Source organism: Daphnia pulicaria, chromosome 6 (genome assembly GCF_021234035.1).
Source record: "Daphnia pulicaria isolate SC F1-1A chromosome 6, SC_F0-13Bv2, whole genome shotgun sequence".
Classification (NCBI taxonomy): Eukaryota; Metazoa; Arthropoda; class Branchiopoda; order Diplostraca; family Daphniidae; genus Daphnia; species Daphnia pulicaria.
The window spans coordinates 13,822,851-13,842,874 of NC_060918.1; the positions used below are offsets into that span (position 1 = coordinate 13,822,851).

Sequence of the window (20,024 nt, forward strand, 5' to 3'; positions counted from 1 at the left end):
ATTGTAATTGACACGAGACCAAGACTACCAGATAACTTATGATCTAAAGGTGGCCTATCAGCACATAAAAATCCACCCTGTCAAACAAAATATCTCGGCGCAGCCATACCAAAGCCGAACGGCGAGATTCAATATCTCATCTTCCTCAATCTTCCCTTTGGACTCTCCTCTGCTGTCCACTGTATCACAAAGATCCTTAAGCCGGTCAACGCTGTTTTACACGTGAAAGAAATGCGTCATTCAATCTATTTGGACGATGGCAGAGTAACAGCAGTTTCACAACGCCAAGCAGAAGAGCATATCGTATATATTTACGATGTTTTGCAATAGTCAGAATTCATTATTGAAGCCAAGAAATCTGATCAAAGAGGTGACGCAAGTCAAGCGAAAGAGAACTTGGGCTTCATCATTGACACCAGCAGCGTGGCGGTACGACTTGCAGTAACAAAAAAATTAACAGCTCAGCTTACAACAAGTAAACAAAACGATTAACCATGGGTCAAAGTTTATTTCAGACAGGGATCTCGCTGAAATCGCTAAAATAGCTGAATCTCTCCAGTACACTTGGAGAAATTGTAGCCATAGAACCGGCTATAGGACCAGTTGTTGTCATGGCCGCAAGAGCAGCGTATATTGATTTGGACAAGGCCGCCGAGTAAAGAGAATGGAGCACGTGCTTAGTTATGAGCGAAGAGTTCATCAACGGGATGAAATTCTTTGTCGAGAATTGCTACAAATTTGACAATCAACCGATCGGCAGCCAACGAAATATCAGTTGTGTCAATCATCGGTCCTCCAAACTATTTCACGAAACAAAGCTTCGTTGCCAACCATGCTCGAAAAAATGAAGAAAATATTTTGGCCAGTGACGCCTCCAGTTTTGCTACTTGCGTTTCTCTATCAAAGGTGAACATCTCTAATCTCGGGGCGTGTTGAGTGAGTTGAACGAGAATCGTCATGTGGACATAGCAGTGGACGTAACTAATAGCAGTCACGAGGACTCTTGAATACTACGAACGGATCGGCGTGTCTACTAACAAAGCATTAACTATCTACTGGCTAACAGACAGCCAAAACATGGCCATTTTCCAGACAAAAGGATCAGGAAAAAGACATATCTAAAGTGAAATGTTTAGGATAATTATTTGTGCCAACGACCCAACATTACAATCATTCCGATTCACCTGTCACGCAATGAAATACGTCGAAAAAAATCATCACCAACTTCATTTTGGATTTCTTTCAAAGTACGCCGGTACATCCTTTGAACTAGACACAGTCAAGTTGAAGAATCTCCATCAGGCACGTTTGACCGTCTACGGAGATCCATTACTTTCAATCATTCAGTAATGGAGCAATCCAAAAATTTCATCCTGCTCAAGTACATAAACCGTCTTTGTGTGGACAAGTTTATGACTTGGTAAGTTATTATATTCAAATTTTTTAAATATTATTCAAATCATAATTTTTTATTTGAATAATTAATAGGGCGTTCCTGCCAGGAACTTCGTTTAAATTCTACAAAAAACAGATAGAAAAAGAAATGAGGATCAATGGCTATTACCATCCTCAGATTGTTGTGCGGGTCTTGGATGAGTTGTTACCAACCATGAGATGTGACATCACCCCGAAAAGTAAACTTTTTCGGGGTGAGCAATACATTTGCCGACTTACATTTTTCATCAAAGGAAGCTGTAAGCATTCATGTTGTGTTCTTTGAGAAAATATCGCATTATTAATTTATATAAATTTCTGTTCTAGTGTACCAAGAGATGGAGGAGGCGAAAAAAAACAGCTGGCGAAAGTTAAAGCATACATGAAGATGGCCTCCAAATTGTACAATTTAAAAGTCATTGGACCATACATGCCTCTATAAAAACAAGAAAAAAAATTTTGTGAAATGGTTGAGCGATCAGAACCGTCAAGTCCGTCTTGAGGCGGCAAGTCGTCTGCTGAGTCAATTAGTATTTGGTCAAGAGCGCGTCGATCCACTGTTTTACAAGATCTACACAAAAACCAAGAAAACAGAAAACTCGTCATTCAAGGAGACGTCGCTGCATGCCCTCAGAGCCGTTATCACTCAGGCCGGCGACAAGATGAGTGAGCCCATCCGCAAGTCCATCTTGGCCAGTCTGCAGTCAAAGAAAAAACGCGATCGGCCACCGCCGGATGTTTTGGCGCCCTCTTCCGTCACCTGCCCGCCGACGAACTGGTAACTCTATTTAACGACTACTTGATTCAAGACGATCCGTCGCTAGACTGGACTCTGCGTCACGGAAAGAGCGCCTGTCTCTCAGTGGCCCTCAAAGAAGCGGCCGAGAACGTCTGCACGCCGGAATAGCGCGATAAGTTGCACCGCGTACTCCTCAGTTACCTGGAGGACGACTGGGTTCCCATCCTTTCCAACATCATCCGGGCCATCGGCTTCCTCTTAAATCACCTGATGACGAGCGGCTGCCCTAGCGGCAGCCCAGTCTCGTTCCCACCACCGTTATGCCTGGCATTCGCCAAGACTCGGAATCACACCAGCAACGAAGTGAAGAAGCTGGTGGCGCAGACGATCCACTATCTGGGCCGTCATCCAAAAAAGTTCCCCCCCTAAATTTATTGAAGTTTTGACGCCGCATCTGGTCAACGCCATCCTGGAAGAGAAAACGGACGTCCAGTCGGCCTGAAAGGTGGCCCTGGTGAGCCTGATGACCCCCTCCCCACCCCACAAGACGACAGTGGAGGCTGGTGTAATAAAAAAGAAAGGAATAAAAAGCAGGAGCGGAACCATGTTACAGAAGTAGTCGTGTCTCCAAATGCTGATTAAAAGCTTTAACTTGTTCCCCCGACTCTGTATCAGATTACCTTATCTTCGCTCCTCTCTTTTTTTTAATTAGAAGAGAGAGATAATCACAACCCCAACACAGAATTTTTTGTTGGACATTTTCTAGAAATTTGGATAATTTTGTAAGACCAGAGCTATAGACTCCTAGTCTATAGCTCTGGTTAGAATCAGATTTTTTTTTAATGTGTACTCCTTGTTCCCCCCGACTCTGTATCACATTGCTTTCTCTTCGCTCCTCGCATTTTTTTCGTGGAAGAGAAAGATACTCACAACCCCAATACAGCATTTTTTGTTGAAAAACAACAAAAATACACAGAAGTTTCAATTTCAATCAGCCATACGAATGGAATTCAACTTTATTTGGCAAAGTAGTGGGTATGGCATCACTTTATGGCCAGTGTGTGTGTCAATTGAAATGTTGTTGGTCGTCTTAATCACTGAACAGAAAAGTAAACAAATAGGACAAATCAAGAAAGTCCGAGGCTTGTTGACAACTATTGAACACTTGTGAAAAAAATTACAAGAATTTGGATTCTCTTGAAATCTTCGATTAATTGAATCTTCATTTGTGAAATTTGTAATTAACACTTCGACGAATAATTTAAAATTGAATAGATTACCAAATTTGATGGTTTGCATGTAATCGACGACATTTTTTATGCCACGAGTGTGACCTTGTCATAACAGTTTTCGATGACTGCTGTCAACATGTACATGATGCTACTACCCAGCTAGCAGAGTATATTTCCCAAATATTGCTAAAATATTATATTCCTACATTTGAGATGTTGGTAAAATAATTTTTTTAACAAGCAATCCACCACTCAAGTGCACCAAATCCATGGACCCCACTTTTTTTTCCCATTCCGCTATGGGACCTAAAAATCTGAAATAATTCAGGCATATCCAGTTTTTTACTCCGGATTCACCTGTTGTTGCAGAATTTAAATATTCTCTGCCGTTCGGGAGATATTTAATGTTAAAGTTGGGGTTTTTTCAAATTTTAACAATTTTGGGGGGTCTATGGTATCGCTTTATGGGTAAATGCTAACCTTTAAAAAAAAACAAATTCTCCCAAAAGTTTGCTCGTCCATCCCTCAATACGAATCCAAAAGGAATTTACATTCTAGATTAGATTGGCCGAGTTATTCCCAATCTAGTAAAGTGTAATTTTTACAAGTTTCCCACCCAGCCCAGTCGCCATTTTCTATCACTCTCCCTCGCGTTCCTGGCGGATGACAGCCGAAGCATACGAGTTCTCTGCACCTCGGGCTTCATATTGCCGGCCCCTAGACTATATGAAAGGGCCTACAGTATGTCCCCCGGTCTAAAGTGAAGGCCAGGAAAGCGTAGCTTCGGCTGTCATCCGCCAGGAACGCGAGGGAGAGTGATAAAAAATGGCGACTGGGCTGGGTGGGAAACTTGTAAAAATTACACTTTACTAGATTGGGAATAACTCGGCCAATCTAATCTAGAATGTAAATTCCTTTTGGATTCGTATTGAGGGATGGACGAGCAAACTTTTGGGAGAATTTGTTTTTTTTTTTAAGGTTAGCATTTACCCATAAAGCGATACCAAAGACCCCCCAAAATTGTTAAAATTTGAAAAAACCCAAACTTTAACATTAAATATCTCCCGAACGGCAGAGAATATTTAAATTCTGCAACAACAGGTGAATCCGGAGTAAAAAACTGGATATGCCTGAATTATTTCAGATTTTTAGGTCCCATAGCGGAATGGGAAAAAAAGTGGGGTCCATGGATTTGGTGCACTTGAGTGGTGGATTGCTTGTTAAATATTTTTCCAATATATTTTTGCACCCAAATTTGTTGGTTCACAATATTTTTCAAGTTTTTTTACTTATTTTACTTTTATTGGTGAAATATCAGTTTTACTATTTTTAAAATTTTGACGGAAATCTGGTTGTCGTGGTTATATAGTAGAATATTTATTCATTTCCAACTTGTTATTAGGAGCGATTATATTTTAAGTGCTGTTTTGTTCTTGGCTTAGAGTGGGTTTGAACCATCACACATTGAATTACCAATCTAATGCTATAACCAATACACCAACAGCGATATTACAACACTTTATCGACGTGAGGCAATAAAAGTTTTTAACTTCTAGACGCCACGTAAACAAGGGTTAAGAGGGGATTCCCTATAGGGGTTTGTCCCGACAGGCAATAGAGATCGAGATCCAGAGGATCTCGCCACGGATGTCCCTACGGCCAAAAAAGGGATAAGTCAAGTCCCGTAATGGGAAAATATTGTTTTCCGAGAATATTCTTCGGTCGATAACCCACATATTGGTATAATATTAGATAAGTACTTTGCTGCGTCAAGGTGGCTGTTAAATTGTTTTGTTGTTTTCCCAATAAATGACTATTATCAAAGATGAATAAATCAATATTATGTTTTGTTATTTCCCCAATAACGGACCATTAAAAAAGTAATAAATCCTTTTTTATGAAAAAGCTATAGTTTTTTACATTTAACGTGCGTTCAAAATCCTAAATGTTTTATATCGTATTCAATTCGTTAGCTCTGCATACAATTGCCTAAATGAACAAACTAATTGTCTTAAAATCCAGATCTTGTACAAGTCTCGAACAACTTACTTTCGTACTTCAAATTTAAAACTCTACCTCCACGCTAACGTGATATAATTTAACTTAAACGTTTAGGAGATGAAATGTTAAAACTGCTATTCTTATATATCCATATAGGTAATTCTATGGAGGTTGGTTCAAACCCACTTTCAGCAAACAAATGACTTATGAAACAAATAGTCTCAATAATCATAAATTCCTACACTGATGTAATTAAATCGATTTTGCTCACGCTGGGCTATAACCATGACAATGTGTAAGTATGCACCATCCATCTGGTAACGTCGAGACTTAGTTTACATATCCGACGGTGGTGTAGTGGTTATAACATTGGATTGGTGATTTAAAGGGTGATGGTTCAAACCCACTCCCGGTGAAAATGACAGAACTAAAAATTTCATTTAGGATTTTAAACGTGTGGTAAATGTAAAAGACTATAGCTTTTTCATAGAAAACGATATAATCCTTATTTAATGATCCGTTATTGGGATTATTGGGAAAATAAAAAAAAATAATATTGATTTATTCATCTTTGATAATAGTCATTTATTGGGAAAACAACAAAAAAAATTAACAGCCACCTTGTCGCAACAAAGTAATTATATTATATTATACCAAGATGTGGGTTATCGATCGAAGGATATTGTCGGAAAAAAATATTTTACCAATAAAGACATGCTAGCTGGGTAATTGGGGAATAGTTAGGGAATTATTTAATTTGGGTTACGAAAAAACATTGACAGAAACAAAAACAAGTTAGGAAAGATTGTAAAGTGACAGTGTTTAAACCTTAGTTTTATATTGAAAATAAACAAGTGAATTTCAGTTTTCGATGTAATGAACGGCATTGGTGCAAGTCATGCATCATTCATACATATCAAACAGAACATAGGAATGAAAATAACAAAAATTATTACCCAAGTGACGGCACTGAAATTGTTGCTGGTGTCAAGACAACACGAGAACAAGCAACACTTGCAACATCATGCTCTTACTATTGCTAGCTCAGGCCTCAAATATGCATAAAGGACATTGGCAATGATATTAGTTTTATGTAAATAGCATTTCACTTTACTTATGCATTCTTCGTAAACAAAATAGGTACACATTCTGTCATCCTATAATTAATCTCTGACTATATTTGATGTTTGTAAACTACACTTAAAGACCGCCATAATGCATTTCGGCACTGGCCTCTGAAAAATAGACACGTTTCTGGAAACCCCAAGTGACAGGTCACGGTCTATGGCTCCGAGATAGATCCCGGGACCTAGGATACCCATGACTGCACAGATCATATTTGTAATCATGCGTAAATTTGAGATATTAGTAAACGATTGAAAATGAGTTGTTCCAATAGAAAATACTAGCATGTGAAACTAATTGCAATTCACCGCAGTTGGAAGGGTTCGAACCTACGCCCTCAGAGAGGAAAAGATTTCAAGTCTATCGCCTTAACCACTCGGCCACAACTACCCCGAATTTTCAGACAATCTAGTAATAGTATATATTGGTTCACCAAAATTTCCGTTTGACCTTACTGAAGAGCAGGTTAAATGAGAGATGCAAAATCCTAGCACTTTCTTTAAGTGTAGGTCGTGTGGCCTAATGGATAAGGCGTCGGACTTCTATGAAAGTAGTTATCCGAAAATTGCGGGTTCGAGTCCCGCCACGATTAATAGCATATGACGAAACTATTCGTTCATGATGAGTAGTAGTTAACCACAAACCATGGGGAATCAATCATGTCAGATCAATAAAACTACAAATATATCTCGAACACTCAATGAATATCACTGGCTTGCATTGCCTTCACAGTGACGATTGAAATGTGCTGCTGATATAGCGTTGCTTGGTAGATAACTTAAATCATTCTCTCTAAAGACACACAGAGTATACCTAACTGATGATGAATGAACCTTTGATTAATATATTAAGAATTTATTGGCCTGTTAGCTCAGTTGGTTAGAGCGCCGTGCTAATAACGCGGAGGTCATGAGTTCGATCCTCTTACGGGCCACTATAATTCTTCCATTAAATATTTTCCACTCTAAAAAGGTACTGATAGATTCGAAATATTTTGCTAAAACATTTAATGCAGATATGGCCGAGCGGTTAAGGCGACTGACTCGAAATCAGTTTCCATCTTGGAGCGTAGGTTCGAATCCTACTATCTGCGTTTTGTGGCATTTTATTGGTAAATGTAACTACACAACATTTGATCAAGTGACGCCAGAAGTTATTTCTAGTCATTTTTTGGGAGAACATCCAAGTTTAAAATCAGTAGGGGAGTACACAGTGAGAGAAGAACGAAAGGTGTTTAGGTCTTTAGCATACAGTCATGCGTGAAAGTTTCTTGAACAGGCAAATGGCTCTCTATGTTTTCAGTTTAATTTGACGGAAGGGATACTACGGTGCCTACCGTACCCCCAGTATTTTACGCCTTTTTCTCTTTTTCCTTCCATTCTTCTCTTCCTTTATCTAAGAAAGAAAAAGAGAAAAAGGCGCAAAATACTGGGGGTACGGTAGGCACCGTAGTATCCCTTCCGTCAAATTAAACTGAAAACATAGAGAGCCATTTGCCTGTTCAAGAAACTTTCACGCATGACTGTATGTGATGGCCCTGGACAAGACAAGACAAACTAAGCAACGGGGTGACCCTGGATAAGGCATGCTCTCAACAATGGTCCGTACGAGTGGTAAGAACAGTCAGGTCCATCGAAGTCGAGGTCTGTGATCGTAGGCCAGGTTTAGATAGTTTCTAAAAGTAGATGAGAGACAACAAGTACACGTTGCCGAGAATGCACCTTACCATCATGACCAGCGTCTTGAATTCAGCGCGTTGTTGCTCCAGGAACCGGTGAAGACGGCAGAGAAGGATGAGAGAGTCAGCGTTCACCTGTAAAACAGCAGAATAAGTTCCGCTGCCAAGTAATTGTCACTGGCAAAGGTTTCCAAGTTTAAGCATGCCATTTCAGCGATTTCCCAACATATGGACCAATGAAAATTTTTGCTTGAAAACAGTAAAACAAAATACAAGTAATTGCCAATTTAAAGACGATTTTCGATAATTATAGTTGCGGTTGCTCGCTACCTCTGGCGAGACTCGAACTCGCAATCCCCGGCTTAGGAGGCCGGTGCCTTATCCATTAGGCCACAAAGGCTGAGTTTTGTTGAATCTCCCCAGCTGAAAAAGAACTGCAGTATTTTGCCGAAAACTGCGGGATTTTGCAAAAAAATGTAGTTATTCGAAATTTACTTTAGTTTTCCATTACTATATTTATTTTATTGTAGTTTATCCTTGTAAAACTGTAGTTTTACCAAGTCTGTTTTTCCAAAATTAAAACAACTGCAGTTTTTTTTATTAAACTGTAGTATAAATTTTAAAAACTGCAGTTCAGCAAAATGTATTTTAGTTTTTTATTACTATGTTTAGTTTAATGTAGTATAAATTTTAAAAACTGCAGTTCAGCAAAATTTACTCCAGTTTTTATTACTATGTATCTGTAATACTGCAGTTTAAACAGTTGTTTGATTTATAAAAATAGTTAAACGAATATGAAATTGTACGTGAACAATACATTTAATAGGAATTGTTCACATACACATGACTTGGCAGTTATAAAATTGACTGAAAAAAAATTATTAAATATTATACAGCAGGAACACATTTAATCCATTTCAAATCTACAATTATTTGGGACAAATGACTAACTCTTTAAAAATAACCCGTTCCCGAAATGATTCTGGGACAATAATCTTCATAAAATTAACGAGATTACTGTTTCTTGACTTGACAAGTTTAGTTTTTCTCTATATGCAGCAGCGGTACAAAATTATTTAAAGTCTATTTAATAGTTTATAATAAGTCCATTAACCACTTTAGGCCTATTTATCAAGTAGATCAATTTTCATTTGCACTTAGCCATACATCACATTTTCCAACGTGAAATATTTTTATGTATCTCCCCTTGCTTATAATTTTACCAATTTCTTAAAACGTAAGTAGTCTAACCTATAATGTTAAGTCTAAGTACTATAATTGTATTTGTGAGTGTTTTCGACAAACACGCCCGCTACCTTCTTACTCCTGTTTTCTAAACTAACAAAGACTAGAAAACTTTTAAGTCCATAGGTTATAGAAAACAAAAATCATAAACTATTTCATAGATGTCATCCAATATAATAAGTCAATTGGTCTAGTGGTTAGCGAGATGAGTTGTCAACTCCAGAATTGAAGGTTCGATACTGGCCCACGTCGAATCTTTTTTTTCGAAGTTATTTAACAATGATAGTAATAAAACTGCATTTTTTATTGAAGAAAAACTACAGTTATTTGAACTAAAAAAACTATAGTTTTGCGGCCAAATTACTCTAGTAATGGAAACTATAGTTAAACTACAGTTAAACTGAAGTTCTTTTTTAGCTGGGTCCTATCCGAGGAATGACGCAAAGCTTTTTCCTAGAAGATAGCCAAACGTCCCATGTTATATAAACATACAGCGATTACCGTCTGTGGACATCGTCTCAATCTTGAAAACCATGTTTTTTGAATAATCTTAACTACAAACTCTATTTACAGCTTTCGAGTTCTATAACTGGACATACATTTACTATTGCAATTAGTTGTATCAAATATCAAGGCTTTCTACTCTCACAATATGGGATACTCTTTCTCACTATCTCATTTCATTATTTGTGTATGTTCCACGACCTATATCCGAATGTACTTCCTTTTGGTTCGCACTTTCTCTACATCGTAGGAATTAACATAAAGAAACACCATGAGAACTCGTGTTGTCGTCTATGAACATCTATGAATTCTGCCCATAATGGTGAATGATTTCAAACGATATTAACTTGATAATAAATGGTGGAAAACCAAAAATACTAACTAAAATCAAAAGACTAGCCGCCCGATAAGGGACTTGAACCCTTGACCTCAGGATTAAAAGTCCCGCGCTCTACCGTCTGAGCTAACCGGGCTTAATAATTGATATTGCAATAGTTTTCCGTTCGAGTTCATTTTTAAATTTTACGATTGCTTATAGATCTTTTACGGACGGAAGTACGGACGTTTTTCTATTCTTCGTAAACAAAATGAGTTCACATTCTTTCATCCTATAATTTGTCTCTGACTACATTTTGTGTTTGTAAACTACACTTAAAGACCGCTATAATGCATTTCGGCACTGGCCTCTGAAAAATAGACACGTTTCTGGAAACCCCAAGTGACAGGTCACGGTCTATGGCTCCGAGATAGATCCCGGGACCTAGGATACCCATGACTGCACAGATCATATTTGTAATCATGCGTAAATTTGAGATATTAGTAAACGATTGAAAATGAGTTGTTCCACTAGAAAATACTAGCATGTGAAACAAATGGCAATTCACCGCAGTTGGTAGGGTTCGAACCTACGCCCTCAGAGAGGAATAGATTTCAAGTCTATCGCCTTAGCCACTCGGCCATAACTGCCCAGACAATCTAGTAATAATATTTATTAGTTCACCAAAATTTCCTTTTGACCTTACTGAAGAGCAGGTTAAATGAGAGATGCAAAATCCTAGCACTTTCTTTAAGTGTAGGTCGTGTGGCCTAATGGATAAGGCATCGGACTTCTATGAAAGTAGTTATCCGAAAATTGCGGGTTCGAGTCCCGCCACGATTAATAGCATATGACGAAACTATTAGTTCATGATGAGTAGTAGTTAACCACAAACCATGGGGAATCAATCATGTCAGATCAATAAAACTACAAATATATCTCGAACACTCAATGAATATCACTGGCTTGCATTGCCTTCACAGTGACGATTGAAATGTGCTGCTGATATAGCGTTGCTTGGTAGATAACTTAAATCATTCTCTCTAAAGACACACAGAGTATACCTAACTGATGATGAATGAACCTTTGATTAATATATTAAGAATTTATTGGCCTGTTAGCTCAGTTGGTTAGAGCGCCGTGCTAATAACGCGGAGGTCATGAGTTCGATCCTCTTACGGGCCACTATAATTCTTCCATTAAATATTTCCCACTCTAAAAAGGTACTGATAGATTCGAAATATTTTGCTAAAACATTTAATGCAGATATGGCCGAGTGGTTAAGGCGACTGACTCGAAATCAGTTTCCATCTTGGAGCGTAGGTTCGAATCCTACTATCTGCGTTTTGTGGCATTTTATTGGTAAATGTAACTACACAACATTTGATCAAGTGACGCCAGAAGTTATTTCTAGTAATTTTTTGGGAGAACATCCAAGTTTAAAATCAGTAGGGGAGTACACAGTGAGAGAAGAACGAAAGGTCTTTAGGTCTTTAGCACATGTGATGGCCCTGGACAAGACAAGACAAACTAAGCAACGGGGTGACCCTGGATAAAGCATGCTCTCAACAATGGTCCGTACGAGTGGTAAGAACAGTCAGGTCCATCGAAGTCGAGGTCTGTGATCGTAGGCCAGGTTTAGATAGTTTCTAAAAGTAGATGAGAGACAACAAGTACACGTTGCCGAGAATGTACCTTACCATCATGACCAGCGTCTTGAATTCAGCGCGTTGTTGCTCCAGGAACCAGTGAAGACGGCAGAGAAGGATGAGAGAGTCAGAGTTCACCTGTAAAACAGCAGAATAAGTTCCGCTGCCAAGTATTTGTCACTGGCAAAGGTTTCCAAGTTTAAGCATGCCATTTCAGCGATTTCCCAACACTTGGACCAATGAAAATTTTTGCTTGAAAACAGTAAAAAAAAGACAAGTAATTGCCAATTTAACGACGATTTTCGATAATTATAGTTGCGGTTGCTCGCTACCTCTGGCGAGACTCGAACTCTCAAACCCCGGCTTAGAAGGCCGGTGCCTTATCCATTAGGCCACAAAGGCTGAGTTATGTTGAATCTCCTATCCGTGGAATGACGCAAAGCTTTTTCCTAGAAGATAGCCAAACGTCCCATGTTATATAAACATACAGCAATTACCGTCTGTGGACATCGTCTCTATCTTGAAAACCATGTTTTTTGAATAATCTTAACTACAAACTCTATTTACAGCTTTCGAGTTCTATAACTGGACATACATTTACTATTGCAATTAGTTGTATCAAATATCAAGGCTTTCTACTCTCACAATGAGGGATACTCTTTCTCACTATCTCATTTCATTATTTGTGTATGTTCCACGACCTATATCCGAATGTACTTCCTTTTGGTTCGCACTTTCTCTACATCGTAGGAATTAACATAAAGAAACACCATGAGAACTCGTGTTGTCGTCTATGAACATCTATGAATTCTGCCCATAATGGTGAATGATTTCAAACGATATTAACTTGATAATAAATGGTGGAAAACCAAAAATACTAACTAAAATCAAAAGACTAGCCGCCCGATAAGGGACTTGAACCCTTGACCTCAGGATTAAAAGTCCCGCGCTCTACCGTCTGAGCTAACCGGGCTTAATAATTGATATTGCAATAGTTTTCCGTTCGAGTTCATTTTTAAATTTTACGATTGCTTATAGATCTTTTACGGACGGAAGTACGGACGTTTTTCTATTCTTCGTAAACAAAATGAGTTCACATTCTTTCATCCTATAATTTGTCTCTGACTACATTTTGTGTTTGTAAACTACACTTAAAGACCGCCATAATGCATTTCGGCACTGGCCTCTGAAAAATAGACAAGTTTCTGGAAACCCCAAGTGACAGGTCACGGTCTATGGCTCCGAGATAGATCCCGGGACCTAGGATACCCATGACTGCACAGATCATATTTGTAATCATGCGTAAATTTGAGATATTAGTAAACGATTGAAAATGAGTTGTTCCACTAGAAAATACTAGCATGTAAACAAATGGCAATTCACCGCAGTTGGTAGGGTTCGAACCTACGCCCCCAGAGAGGAAAAGATTTCAAGTCTATCGCCTTAACCACTCGGCCACAACTGCCCCGAATTTTCAGACAACCTAGTAATAATATTTATTGGTTCACCAAAATTGACGTTTGACCTTACTGAAGAGCAGGTTAAATGAGAGATGCAAAATCCTAGCACTTTCTTTAAGTGTAGGTCGTGTGGCCTAATGGATAAGGCGTCGGACTTCTATGAAAGTAGTTATCCGAAAATTGCGGGTTCGAGTCCCGCCACGATTAATAGCATATGACGAAACTATTAGTTCATGATGAGTAGTAGTTAACCACAAACCATGGGGAATCAATCATGTCAGATCAATAAAACTACAAATATATCTCGAACACTCAATGAATATCACTGGCTTGCATTGCCTTCACAGTGACGATTGAAATGTGCTGCTGATATAGCGTTGCTTGGTAGATAACTTAAATCATTCTCTCTAAAGACACACAGAGTATACCTAACTGATGATGAATGAACCTTTGATTAATATATTAAGAATTTATTGGCCTGTTAGCTCAGTTGGTTAGAGCGCCGTGCTAATAACGCGGAGGTCATGAGTTCGATCCTCTTACGGGCCACTATAATTCTTCCATTAAATATTTTCCACTCTAAAAAGGTACTGATAGATTCGAAATATTTTGCTACAACATTTAATGCAGATATGGCCGAGTGGTTAAGGCGACTGACTCGAAATCAGTTTCCATCTTGGAGCGTAGGTTCGAATCCTACTATCTGCGTTTTGTGGCATTTTATTGGTAAATGTAACTACACAACATTTGATCAAGTGACGCCAGAAGTTATTTCTAGTCATTTTTTGGGAGAACATCCAAGTTTAAAATCAGTAGGGGAGTACACAGTGAGAGAAGAACGAAAGGTCTTTAGGTCTTTAGCATATGTGATGGCCCTGGACAAGACAAGACAAACTAAGCAACGGGGTGACCCTGGATAAGGCATGCTCTCAACAATGGTCCGTACGAGTGGTAAGAACAGTCAGGTCCATCGAAGTCGAGGTCTGTGATCGTAGGCCAGGTTTAGATAGTTTCTAAAAGTAGATGAGAGACAACAAGTACACGTTGCCGAGAATGCACCTTACCATCATGACCAGCGTCTTGAATTCAGCGCGTTGTTGCTCCAGGAACCAGTGAAGACGGCAGAGAAGGATGAGAGAGTCAGAGTTCACCTGTAAAACAGCAGAATAAGTTCCGCTGCCAAGTAATTGTCACTGGCAAAGGTTTCCAAGTTTAAGCATGCCATTTCAGCGATTTCCCAACACTTGGACCAATGAAAATTTTTGCTTGAAAACAGTAAAACAAAAGACAAGTAATTGCCAATTTAACGACGATTTTCGATAATTATAGTTGCGGTTGCTCGCTACCTCTGGCGAGACTCGAACTCGCAATCCCCGGCTTAGGAGGCCGGTGCCTTATCCATTAGGCCACAAAGGCTGAGTTATGTTGAATCTCCTATCCGGGGAATGACGCAAAGCTTTTTCATAGAAGATAGCCAAACGTCCCATGTTATATAAACATACAGCGATTACCGTCTGTGGACATCGTCTCAATCTTGAAAACCATGTTTTTTGAATAATCTTAACTACAAACTCTATTTACAGCTTTCGAGTTCTATAACTGGACATACATTTACTATTGCAATTAGTTGTATCAAATATCAAGGCTTTCTACTCTCACAATATGGGATACTCTTTCTCACTATCTCATTTCATTATTTGTGTATGTTCCACGACCTATATCCGAATGTACTTCCTTTTGGTTCGCACTTTCTCTACATCGTAGGAATTAACATAAAGAAACACCATGAGAACTCGTGTTGTCGTCTATGAACATCTATGAATTCTGCCCATAATGGTGAATGATTTCAAACGATATTAACTTGATAATAAATGGTGGAAAACCAAAAATACTAACTAAAATCAAAAGACTAGCCGCCCGATAAGGGACTTGAACCCTTGACCTCAGGATTAAAAGTCCCGCGCTCTACCGTCTGAGCTAACCGGGCTTAATAATTGATATTGCAATAGTTTTCCGTTCGAGTTCATTTTCAAATTTTACGATTGCTTATAGATCTTTTACGGACGGAAGTACGGACGTTTTTCTATTCTTCGTAAACAAAATGAGTTCACATTCTTTCATCCTATAATTTGTCTCTGACTACATTTTGTGTTTGTAAACTACACTTAAAGACCGCCATAATGCATTTCGGCACTGGCCTCTGAAAAATAGACACGTTTCTGGAAACCCCAAGTGACAGGTCACGGTCTATGGCTCTGAGATAGATCCCGGGACCTAGGATACCCATGACTGCACAGATCATATTTGTAATCATGCGTAAATTTGAGATATTAGTAAACGATTGAAAATGAGTTGTTCCACTAGAAAATTCTAGCATGTGAAACAAATGGCAATTCACCGCAGTTGGTAGGGTTCGAACCTACGCCCTCAGAGAGGAATAGATTTCAAGTCTATCGCCTTAACCACTCGGCCACAACTGCCCCGAATTATCAGACAATCTAGTAATAATATTTATTGGTTCACCAAAATTGACGTTTGACCTTACTGAAGAGCAGGTTAAATGAGAGATGCAAAATCCTAGCACTTTCTTTAAGTGTAGGTCGTGTGGCCTAATGGATAAGGCGTCGGACTTCTATGAAAGTAGTTATCCGAAAATTGCGGGTTCGAGTCCCGCCACGATTAATAGCATATGACGAAACTATTAGTTCATGATGAGTAGTAGTTAACCACAAACCATGGGGAATCAATCATGTCAGATCAATAAAACTACAAATATATCTCGAACACTCAATGAATATCACTGGCTTGCATTGCCTTCACAGTGACGATTGAAATGTGCTGCTGATATAGCGTTGCTTGGTAGATAACTTAAATCATTCTCTCTAAAGACACACAGAGTAAACCTAACTGATGATGAATGAACCTTTGATTAATATATTAAGAATTTATTGGCCTGTTAGCTCAGTTGGTTAGAGCGCCATGCTAATAACGCGGAGGTCATGAGTTCGATCCTCTTACGGGCCACTATAATTCTTCCATTAAATATTTTCCACTCTAAAAAGGTACTGATAGATTCGAAATATTTTGCTATAACAATTAATGCAGATATGGCCGAGTGGTTAAGGCGACTGACTCGAAATCAGTTTCCATCTTGGAGCGTAGGTTCGAATCCTACTATCTGCGTTTTGTGGCATTTTATTGGTAAATGTAACTACACAACATTTGATCAAGTGACGCCAGAAGTTATTTCTAGTCATTTTTTGGGAGAACATCCAAGTTTAAAATCAGTAGGGGAGTACACAGTGAGAGAAGAACGAAAGGTCTTTAGGTCTTTAGCATATGTGATGGCCCTGGACAAGACAAGACAAACTAAGCAACGGGGTGACCCTGGATAAGGCATGCTCTCAACAATGGTCCGTACGAGTGGTAAGAACAGTCAGGTCCATCGAAGTCGAGGTCTGTGATCGTAGGCCAGGTTTAGATAGTTTCTAAAAGTAGATGAGAGACAACCAGTACACGTTGCCAAGAATGCACCTTACCATCATGACCAGCGTCTTGAATTCAGCGCGTTGTTGCTCCAGGAACCAGTGAAGACGGCAGAGAAGGATGAGAGAGTCAGAGTTCACCTGTAAAACAGCAGAATAAGTTCCGCTGCCAAGTAATTGTCACTGGCAAAGGTTTCCAAGTTTAAGCATGCCATTTCAGCGATTTCCCAACACTTGGACCAATGAAAATTTTTGCTTGAAAACAGTAAAACAAAAGACAAGTAATTGCCAATTTAACGACGATTTTCGATAATTATAGTTGCGGTTGCTCGCTACCTCTGGCGAGACTCGAACTCGCAATCCCCGGCTTAGGAGGCCGGTGCCTTATCCATTAGGCCACAAAGGCTGAGTTATGTTGAATCTCCTATCCGGTTAATGACGCAAAGCTTTTTCATAGAAGATAGCCAAACGTCCCATGTTATATAAACATACAGCGATTACCGTCTGTGGACATCGTCTCAATCTTGAAAACCATGTTTTTTGAATAATCTTAACTACAAACTCTATTTACAGCTTTCGAGTTCTATAACTGGACATACATTTACTATTGCAATTAGTTGTATCAAATATCAAGGCTTTCTACTCTCACAATATGGGATACTCTTTCTCACTATCTCATTTCATTATTTGTGTATGTTCCACGACCTATATCCGAATGTACTTCCTTTTGGTTCGCACTTTCTCTACATCGTAGGAATTAACATAAAGAAACACCATGAGAACTCGTGTTGTCGTCTATGAACATCTATGAATTCTGCCCATAATGGTGAATGATTTCAAACGATATTAACTTGATAATAAATGGTGGAAAACCAAAAATACTAACTAAAATCAAAAGACTAGCCGCCCGATAAGGGACTTGAACCCTTGACCTCAGGATTAAAAGTCCCGCGCTCTACCGTCTGATCTAACCGGGCTTAATAATTGATATTGCAATAGTTTTCCGTTCGAGTTCATTTTTAAATTTTACGATTGCTTATAGATCTTTTACGGACGGAAGTACGGACGTTTTTCTATTCTTCGTAAACAAAATGAGTTCACATTCTTTCATCCTATAATTTGTCTCTGACTACATTTTGTGTTTGTAAACTACACTTAAAGACCGCTATAATGCATTTCGGCACTGGCCTCTGAAAAATAGACACGTTTCTGGAAACCCCAAGTGACAGGTCACGGTCTATGGCTCCGAGATAGATCCCGGGACCTAGGATACCCATGACTGCACAGATCATATTTGTAATCATGCGTAAATTTGAGATATTAGTAAACGATTGAAAATGAGTTGTTCCACTAGAAAATACTAGCATGTGAAACAAATGGCAATTCACCGCAGTTGGTAGGGTTCGAACCTACGCCCTCAGAGAGGAATAGATTTCAAGTCTATCGCCTTAGCCACTCGGCCATAACTGCCCAGTCAATCTAGTAATAATATTTATTAGTTCACCAAAATTTCCTTTTGACCTTACTGAAGAGCAGGTTAAATGAGAGATGCAAAATCCTAGCACTTTCTTTAAGTGTAGGTCGTGTGGCCTAATGGATAAGGCATCGGACTTCTATGAAAGTAGTTATCCGAAAATTGCGGGTTCGAGTCCCGCCACGATTAATAGCATATGACGAAACTATTAGTTCATGATGAGTAGTAGTTAACCACAAACCATGGGGAATCAATCATGTCAGATCAATAAAACTACAAATATATCTCGAACACTCAATGAATATCACTGGCTTGCATTGCCTTCACAGTGACGATTGAAATGTGCTGCTGATATAGCGTTGCTTGGTAGATAACTTAAATCATTCTCTCTAAAGACACACAGAGTATACCTAACTGATGATGAATGAACATTTGATTAATATATTAAGAATTTATTGGCCTGTTAGCTCAGTTGGTTAGAGCGCCGTGCTAATAACGCGGAGGTCATGAGTTCGATCCTCTTACGGGCCACTATAATTCTTCCATTAAATATTTTCCACTCTAAAAAGGTACTGATAGATTCGAAATATTTTGCTCAAACATTTAATGCAGATATGGCCGAGTGGTTAAGGCGACTGACTCGAAATCAGTTTCCATCTTGGAGCGTAGGTTCGAATCCTACTATCTGCGTTTTGTGGCATTTTATTGGTAAATGTAACTACACAACATTTGATCAAGTGATGCCAGAAGTTATTTCTAGTCATTTTTTGGGAGAACATCCAAGTTTAAAATCAGTAGGGGAGTACACAGTGAGAGAAGAACGAAAGGTCTTTAGGTCTTTAGCATATGTGATGGCCCTGGACAAGACAAGACAAACTAAGCAACGGGGTGACCCTGGATAAGGCATGCTCTCAACAATGGTCCGTACGAGTGGTAAGAACAGTCAGGTCCATCGAAGTCGAGGTCTGTGATCGTAGGCCAGGTTTAGATAGTTTCTAAAAGTAGATGAGAGACAACAAGTACACGTTGCCGAGAATGCACCTTACCATCATGACCAGCGTCTTGAATTCAGCGCGTTGTTGCTCCAGGAACCAGTGAAGACGGCAGAGAAGGATGAGAGAGTCAGAGTTCACCTGTAAAACAGCAGAATAAGTTCCGTTGCCAATTAATTGTCACTGGCAAAGGTTTCCAAGTTTAAGCATGCCATTTCAGCGATTTCCCAACACTTGGACCAATGAAAATTTTTGCTTGAAAACAGTAAAACAAAAGACAAGTAATTGCCAATTTGACGACGATTTTCGATAATTATAGTTGCGGTTGCTCGCTACCTCTGGCGAGACTCGAACTCGCAATCCCCGGCTTAGGAGGCCGGTGCCTTATCCATTAGGCCATAAAGGCTGAGTTATGTCGAATCTCCTATCCGAGAAATGACGCAAAGCTTTTTCATAGAAGATAGCCAAACGTCCCATGTTATATAAACATACAGCGATTACCGTCTGTGGACATCGTCTCAATCTTGAAAACCATGTTTTTTGAATAATCTTAACTACAAACTCTATTTACAGCTTTCGAGTTCTATAACTGGACATACATTTCCGATTGCAATTAGTTGTATCAAATATCAAGGCTTTCTACTCTCACAATATGGGATACTCTTTCTCACTATCTCATTTCATTATTTG

At 39.0% G+C, this 20,024-nt stretch overlaps 27 non-coding genes across 27 annotated transcripts; 14 read left to right on the forward strand and 13 right to left on the reverse strand.

Moving 5' to 3' along the window:
- Positions 1-6,839: 6,839 nt before the first annotated feature.
- Trnas-uga lies at positions 6,840-6,921 on the reverse strand. Its single transcript has one exon. It is a non-coding gene; the product is annotated as a tRNA-Ser (tRNA).
- A 118-nt stretch (positions 6,922-7,039) lies between these two features.
- Trnar-ucu lies at positions 7,040-7,123 on the forward strand. The gene is given in 2 exon segments: positions 7,040-7,076; positions 7,088-7,123. It is a non-coding gene; the product is annotated as a tRNA-Arg (tRNA).
- A 268-nt stretch (positions 7,124-7,391) lies between these two features.
- Positions 7,392-7,465, forward strand: Trnai-aau. Its single transcript has one exon. It is a non-coding gene; the product is annotated as a tRNA-Ile (tRNA).
- A 77-nt stretch (positions 7,466-7,542) lies between these two features.
- Positions 7,543-7,624, forward strand: Trnas-cga. The gene has a single exon. It is a non-coding gene; the product is annotated as a tRNA-Ser (tRNA).
- A 912-nt stretch (positions 7,625-8,536) lies between these two features.
- Positions 8,537-8,609, reverse strand: Trnar-ccu. The gene has a single exon. It is a non-coding gene; the product is annotated as a tRNA-Arg (tRNA).
- Positions 8,610-10,358: 1,749 nt separating this feature from the next.
- Trnak-uuu lies at positions 10,359-10,431 on the reverse strand. The gene has a single exon. It is a non-coding gene; the product is annotated as a tRNA-Lys (tRNA).
- Positions 10,432-10,842: 411 nt separating this feature from the next.
- Trnas-uga lies at positions 10,843-10,924 on the reverse strand. The gene has a single exon. It is a non-coding gene; the product is annotated as a tRNA-Ser (tRNA).
- A 109-nt stretch (positions 10,925-11,033) lies between these two features.
- Trnar-ucu lies at positions 11,034-11,117 on the forward strand. Its single transcript is given in 2 exon segments — positions 11,034-11,070; positions 11,082-11,117. It is a non-coding gene; the product is annotated as a tRNA-Arg (tRNA).
- Positions 11,118-11,385: 268 nt separating this feature from the next.
- On the forward strand, positions 11,386-11,459 carry Trnai-aau. Its single transcript has one exon. It is a non-coding gene; the product is annotated as a tRNA-Ile (tRNA).
- A 77-nt stretch (positions 11,460-11,536) lies between these two features.
- On the forward strand, positions 11,537-11,618 carry Trnas-cga. The gene has a single exon. It is a non-coding gene; the product is annotated as a tRNA-Ser (tRNA).
- A 634-nt stretch (positions 11,619-12,252) lies between these two features.
- On the reverse strand, positions 12,253-12,325 carry Trnar-ucu. The gene has a single exon. It is a non-coding gene; the product is annotated as a tRNA-Arg (tRNA).
- A 498-nt stretch (positions 12,326-12,823) lies between these two features.
- On the reverse strand, positions 12,824-12,896 carry Trnak-uuu. The gene has a single exon. It is a non-coding gene; the product is annotated as a tRNA-Lys (tRNA).
- A 410-nt stretch (positions 12,897-13,306) lies between these two features.
- Positions 13,307-13,388, reverse strand: Trnas-uga. Its single transcript has one exon. It is a non-coding gene; the product is annotated as a tRNA-Ser (tRNA).
- A 118-nt stretch (positions 13,389-13,506) lies between these two features.
- On the forward strand, positions 13,507-13,590 carry Trnar-ucu. Its single transcript is given in 2 exon segments — positions 13,507-13,543; positions 13,555-13,590. It is a non-coding gene; the product is annotated as a tRNA-Arg (tRNA).
- A 268-nt stretch (positions 13,591-13,858) lies between these two features.
- Positions 13,859-13,932, forward strand: Trnai-aau. Its single transcript has one exon. It is a non-coding gene; the product is annotated as a tRNA-Ile (tRNA).
- Positions 13,933-14,009: 77 nt separating this feature from the next.
- Positions 14,010-14,091, forward strand: Trnas-cga. Its single transcript has one exon. It is a non-coding gene; the product is annotated as a tRNA-Ser (tRNA).
- Positions 14,092-14,726: 635 nt separating this feature from the next.
- Trnar-ccu lies at positions 14,727-14,799 on the reverse strand. The gene has a single exon. It is a non-coding gene; the product is annotated as a tRNA-Arg (tRNA).
- Positions 14,800-15,297: 498 nt separating this feature from the next.
- On the reverse strand, positions 15,298-15,370 carry Trnak-uuu. Its single transcript has one exon. It is a non-coding gene; the product is annotated as a tRNA-Lys (tRNA).
- A 411-nt stretch (positions 15,371-15,781) lies between these two features.
- Trnas-uga lies at positions 15,782-15,863 on the reverse strand. The gene has a single exon. It is a non-coding gene; the product is annotated as a tRNA-Ser (tRNA).
- Positions 15,864-15,981: 118 nt separating this feature from the next.
- On the forward strand, positions 15,982-16,065 carry Trnar-ucu. Its single transcript is given in 2 exon segments — positions 15,982-16,018; positions 16,030-16,065. It is a non-coding gene; the product is annotated as a tRNA-Arg (tRNA).
- A 419-nt stretch (positions 16,066-16,484) lies between these two features.
- On the forward strand, positions 16,485-16,566 carry Trnas-cga. The gene has a single exon. It is a non-coding gene; the product is annotated as a tRNA-Ser (tRNA).
- A 635-nt stretch (positions 16,567-17,201) lies between these two features.
- On the reverse strand, positions 17,202-17,274 carry Trnar-ccu. The gene has a single exon. It is a non-coding gene; the product is annotated as a tRNA-Arg (tRNA).
- Positions 17,275-18,256: 982 nt separating this feature from the next.
- On the reverse strand, positions 18,257-18,338 carry Trnas-uga. Its single transcript has one exon. It is a non-coding gene; the product is annotated as a tRNA-Ser (tRNA).
- Positions 18,339-18,447: 109 nt separating this feature from the next.
- On the forward strand, positions 18,448-18,531 carry Trnar-ucu. The gene is given in 2 exon segments: positions 18,448-18,484; positions 18,496-18,531. It is a non-coding gene; the product is annotated as a tRNA-Arg (tRNA).
- Positions 18,532-18,799: 268 nt separating this feature from the next.
- On the forward strand, positions 18,800-18,873 carry Trnai-aau. The gene has a single exon. It is a non-coding gene; the product is annotated as a tRNA-Ile (tRNA).
- Positions 18,874-18,950: 77 nt separating this feature from the next.
- Trnas-cga lies at positions 18,951-19,032 on the forward strand. The gene has a single exon. It is a non-coding gene; the product is annotated as a tRNA-Ser (tRNA).
- A 635-nt stretch (positions 19,033-19,667) lies between these two features.
- On the reverse strand, positions 19,668-19,740 carry Trnar-ccu. Its single transcript has one exon. It is a non-coding gene; the product is annotated as a tRNA-Arg (tRNA).
- Between the last annotated feature and the right edge of the window lie 284 nt (positions 19,741-20,024).